The following is a 6,000-nucleotide window of genomic DNA, read 5'->3' on the forward strand; positions in this document are numbered from 1 at the left end:
GGGAGTAGCGAACAGCACTAATTCTCCATACAAACTTTGAAGAAAAACCGGTCCTGTCTAACTATTTTTGAATAATTCAAAGTGCACGTGTTTCTGGGGACCCCAAACTTCACGAGCCTGCGAACAAATTTTGTTGGTAGGTGTAATTCTTTTGTTGGGTTTTGGTCCTTCCCGGGGTGTTTCGATAGCTCAAGTGGATGATGAAGTTCGGAGCCAAGTCCCAACACGATAGGAAATCTCGACGCCAGGGGGGTGGGGGGTGGATTTACTTCACCCGCAGACCAGCAGATCGTACTGCGACTCCAGCGCAGGTACTCGAACGCCCAGGTGATCCATGAACGCCATCCGGATTCCAAGTAAGAACACCACACTCGCGATTACAAACCACAGTTATACGAATAACATTTATTGTCGTCAAATATGTACAATATATACAACGCGTCACGACGGACGGGTGTCCGACCAGTGCCGTCCCTAGGTTCTAGGACTACTTAAATTGCCTTCTATTATTACTCCCTACTTGGCCCAGATCCCTTCCAGTCGGGATGAACCTCAACCGATCGGAGAGAGAGATCGTTCTCTCTTATCGGCTTATCTCTTGTGCACACTACCACTGACCATCGACCATATCCAAACTAGATGACCAAAACTGCTGGCCAGCACATCTTGGCTCTGTAATTGTTCCTCAAATCAGTGCAGTGGTATTGCGGCCAAAGAGGAATGGTAAAAACGCAAATAATCGAAGTTCATACCATCCAGGGATGTAGCTCTGGGAGACCTTACTCCCGAACATCTTTAGTCCCTCATTCAATTTTCTATATGAGTTTAATAGCGTAAAAAAAGCTATTTTGTTTTGACATTTCAGATATTTCGAGAGAAAATTATCAGAGATTGTGTATGATTTTGTTTTTGGTTTAGCCTGATTTTTGTGGTAAAATGTAATACCAATACAAAAGAAAAGTTGCTGAAATTTGAAGGTATTTCTAAAAAATAAGAATAAACGTGTTGATAAGCTTTACACAAGACTTTATAAAAGATTCATAACTTACATGTATTTTAAAAATGTATAAGACATTGCATATCAGAGAATAAACTTTTTCATAAATTTAGAAACCCTTAATAATTGGTTTAATCAAATGAAAAAAAAGGTTTTTTTAAATATAAGATCTATATTTATATCAGAAAATTTTACGAAGGATTCATCTTATAACATTGAAAATTGTTCTAAGAGTTTGTAAAAATGATTGATTTTCCCTAATAATCCATTCCTAAGAGATGTAAATATTTGTTGTTTTACCAAAAGAAAGGTAAATTTTTATGAAAATATCGAAACACATAGAGATTCACACTTACTGAAATTTGATGATATTATCAAAATGAAGGATTAACTTTAAACTATGAAATTCATAGTGATTCATTCTTCTTTTTTCAGATTAAAAGATATCATAGAGAAGATTACATTCTTAGGAGAATTATGAAACTCAAAGAAAAACATTTTTTTTTAATTGGATTTACTGATTTGAAGATATCAAAAAGAAGGGGTTTTACGAGAACTATGAAGTTTATAGGGATTCATCCTTCTTTTTTACAAGATTTAATAATTTGAAGATATCAAAAAATTGTATATTATTTTTAACGAGAGTTATGAAATTTATTGATATTCACCTTTCTTTTTTAAGCTTAGAGCTAAATTATTAAAATTCATAGAGATTATTCAAACTTCTTTTTTATAAGATTTGAAGATAACAAAGGGAAAGATAAATCTCAATTAATTTCATTATTCTGATAAAATTCTCCCTTCTCTGGTAAAACAACCTTTCTAAGAATTAATTTCTGGGGAATTAATTCATTCAAATTCAAGTCAATAAGTGTCCTTTAATAACAAATAATTTGCAAATTATACGAAATTTTCTGATCACTACATTTTGTTTCAGGAATGGTTATAGGAGATTGAATTTAACATCAGATTATAGTCCTGAATCGGTTATTTGAAAGTCGATTATCCGAAGAAACTACGGAAATTCGAATCATGGACTAAAATTTGTTTTCAAAGTTTATATATTCTTATATTTTACATCAAATTTGAGATCCGCGACACAATTTTAATCAATATTGAGTGGTAAACTGCCTTTGACATTGAAAGCAAATCACCGCCATCTTGGATTCAAAATTTTCAAATCATTTGAGAACAATTTTGGGATTATTTGCAAACTCCCAAAATTAGACTAAGTTTTTAACTACATTTTCGAGTAGTGAGTATCGAGTTTGGACTGTTTTAAATGTATGACAGAAGGTCGAATGGACAAAATATGCATAATTTTTCTGTTGCGCAAACGTCAAATAAAAAATACTATATTTAACGAACTTGAGAATTTTTATTACTGAAATAAATTTAATTTACTTAAAAAGAATAAAAAACTTGTATTGAAAAATTTATCTTATGACTATTCCAATAAATTTTCAGGTTAGAAAGAAAAAAAGAATGTAAAGAATGTATCTCTTTTAATTTTCTAGGAAACAAAAATTATTGAATCATTTTAAAGAATATTATTATCTTTAAAACATGTATGAGTTTAGAATTTTTCTCATTTTTTTCATATGACTGTTAAAATTCGAAAAATAAAAAAACTTAAAAAAACTGGAACAAGATTAATTTGATTTGAGAGGATATTAAAATATTGTGTGTCTTTAAAACAAAAACCAAATAAACTTTTCAAAGAACAGGGACAGGTTGGAGATTTCCAAAACAAAAAGTGTCCACGTGGTTTGTGAATGGTCCCTTATCAACAAGGATACTATTTTGTTTTCTCAGATAGCTGTTTTAAAGAACTGTTCATATTTGAAGTTTCAGAAATGATAAAACGTGCAAATAAGTAATTTAAAATATTATTATTGTGTTTGAAATGTTTGACTTTTACCCATATGTCTTTCGACTTTTTGGCATTCGAACTTTTATCGTATTGACCATTTGCCTGTAATCTCATTTGTTGAATTGTTTAGTGTCTATGTTAAATAACAAAATACTTGGAATTGTAAGAACTGTTTTCTGTTAATATTTTTTTATGTGTTTTTTTAAATCTACAGCAGGGGTGCCCAACCTTTTGGCCCTGCGGGCCAGATCTGATTTTTCTAAAGCAGAGGCGGGCCGGAACTAATGTTGGTGAAAGTAAAAAACAGTAAACATTTTTTTTCATAAAATTTATTTTAATAGATTAATTTAAGTAAACAAATACATAAACAAGTGTTGCAAATAAGATTCAAATAACTTGATTTTAAGAAAGAAATACAAAGTTTACTTCCAAAGATGTGTTTAATTGATTTACTTTTGTTTGTTTTGGACAAAATTGTATTGTAATTGTTCTTGTCGATTGAAATTGAATTCCGACACCATAAACTAAAAAAAAATATCAAAATTGCGTCGTTGCAAGTTTTTATTCAAGTTTGAAAAATCAACAAGACAAGATAAAATTTATTAAAACGAAATTTGGATTCAAATCTTCTCTACGAAAAAACAATTTTTGCGTTGTTGTGCACCTTTATTCAAATATTTTACAAAACATTTTAAAATTATTTTAAAGACATGAAATTAAAAAAAAAAGTTATACAAATATAAATCTGATTCCTCATTCTTCAAATTTCTTAGAATTATTGAGGATCATAAAAGATGCTATCTAATTTCTTGACTTCTTTAGATTGTTGTTTATTTTTTTTTTAATATTTGCAGCGATCTTTATTTTCAATATGATTAATTTGCCATTTTTAAGCTACTTCCCAGCAAAACTTTATCATTGAAAAGTTGCTCTGAAAAAATAATAATAGTTAATCAAAATCCTCAAAAAAGAAACAATTGAATTAGAAATACTAACAGCCAAAACTTTAAGAAATTAGAATTCAGTGTCTTTTGCAATCTTTTTGCATATTTTTCAAGTTTAATAATTAATTCTTATAACATCAATATTGAAATAATAAAAATTAAATTCAAACATAAAGAATGTTTAGATGTGAAATAAAATCATTTCAAAAAATACAAAGGCATAATCCTAACAAACGTTGAATTAGTAACATTGTATGTCAAAAACAAAATAAACAAATAATTGTTTTGTTATATTATCTTTTTTTATTGTTTCCATTGATTTTTTTTTATTTAGACACTCAATTAATTTATTGAATATTTTATGAATGGCCGGTCATAGAACCATTTTGAAAAGCAGTCGCGGGCCGGATGAAATGGCTTCATGGGCCGGATCCGGCCCGCGGGCCGGACGTTGGGCAGGCCTGATCTATAGATTAATTCAAAATGTAGTTGATTCGTAACCAGCTTCATGGGGGCCCTCGATAGTATTTAAAATATTGGTGGAATTTTCTTGGATTAACCCAATTACTTAAATTCTATCCTGATTCATCGTTATAATCCGAGTCAGTAAATGTATGTCGAAAGAACTCGCTCTCTAATCCCTTCAAATCAATCTACTGCTATCGATAACCAACCTTGTTCTTTTGTTTGTCTCCCATTTCAGATAATCCCGATTAACGATTCTCTTCACACTTTTCCCTTACAAAGAACCCTTCCCCCCACATGCCTCCCCCCTTGTTGCTGTAAATAATCAATTGCCCTCCTCAGATAAACTTACCTTGGCACCATTTTCCCTTTTGCCAAAATTTGTTGTTATAGCGGACGCTTGCGTACGTGTGTGTGTGTGCAAGTACACGACTTTTCCGCGTTTTCCTTGTCTCTTTCGCTCTTCCTCTCTTTCACCCTTCAATTGCTCACTCTTTGTTCTTCCTCGCGTGCCAGAAATTTCCCTCTTCCTGGAGTACACACTCACGCACGCACTAGCACACGTGCAGAATGCTTCACTTCACGATGCCGACGACGACGCACCGACGTCACTAATGCTCTGCTCTCTCTTTCAGCACTCTCTTTCTCTCGTTCTCACCGTGACCCAAACTGTGACGTCACACTCACACACCGATAGGGGGGCCACGCACACTTTTACAGCCGAGGAAGCTGGTTCTTCGAGTTTAACTGCAAATTTTTGACGATTTTTGGACTGATTTTTTTGAACTTATCTTATTTCTAAGTGAAATTCACTAGATTAATCCTTTAGTTTGCGAAAGCTCTTGATTTTGAGCTTTCCTTCGAGAAGCTCTTCCTCTGGGTGACGTTTCGACGCACTCCCGGAAGCCTTCGCCAGGTTCTTCCCCGGGGGAGGACCTAGTTTCCACCCTCGGCTTGCCCGCAGGAAAACCAGGACCACTTTTTGTGTTTGCTCTTCTGCGGTTCAACCAACTCACGCACAACGTCGTGTGGGCCCAACTTTTCAACTTTGGCCTTTTCGCCACCAACGCCAGTTTTCACAAACTTTTCACCACCGCTGGGGAGGATTTTCCAGCCACCCACACCACACACAGAGAGCAGGATGCCAGGGGTTAACCAGGCAAACACCAGACCAGACTCTTCTCAGGGAAAAAAACCCGAGCAGCGAATCGCGCGAATCGACCGTTCCGTTCGACGTATCAAGTGTTACAGACCAGACCAGAGTTTTCCCCAAAAACTCCAACCCTACTGGGGAAGGAAAGATGCTCTCTCGCGAGTGTGGAAAACTGGGGAAAAATCTGCTCCAAACTGGGAGAGCTCTCGCTGGATTACTCTCGCAGGAGAGCATAATCCGCGCTCTGTTTTCATTGAAATGTTAACGGTAAACCATAATAACTCGATGAGCGATGAGATGGGACCCTTAAAAATGTGATAAAAACATTCACTCAGAGAGAAAGAGTAGTCTGGAGAGAGAATCAACAGATTTTTCGCTCTCGCGGAAGAATGTTGGTGCTGCTGATAAGTCGTGATTTTCCGCAGATTTCGCGAGTTGCTTCCATGAATGGGAACAGCAAGCCATGTAACGAGGGAAGTACTAGATTGAAGCCATTTCGATGGCAATTACTGGTAGGGGCAGGGGGAGGTAAATCCATGTGCTGGAGGATGATTGTCCATTGATGAGG

At 34.8% G+C, this 6,000-nt stretch overlaps 1 protein-coding gene across 2 annotated transcripts in view; it reads right to left on the reverse strand.

The window, feature by feature from the left end:
* The window catches only part of LOC120417700 (slowpoke-binding protein-like), a 113,412-nt gene extending 107,904 nt beyond the window's left edge, over positions 1 to 5,508 (reverse strand). For both annotated transcript variants that reach the window (XM_052711315.1, XM_039579871.2), the window contains exon 1: positions 4,632 to 5,508. The gene's annotated coding sequence lies outside the window, so the exon portion shown is untranslated. The remainder of the gene's footprint in view (positions 1 to 4,631) is intronic.
* Between the last annotated feature and the right edge of the window lie 492 nt (positions 5,509 to 6,000).

The sequence above is a fragment of the Culex pipiens genome, unplaced genomic scaffold (genome assembly GCF_016801865.2).
Source record: "Culex pipiens pallens isolate TS unplaced genomic scaffold, TS_CPP_V2 Cpp_Un0001, whole genome shotgun sequence".
Classification (NCBI taxonomy): Eukaryota; Metazoa; Arthropoda; class Insecta; order Diptera; family Culicidae; genus Culex; species Culex pipiens.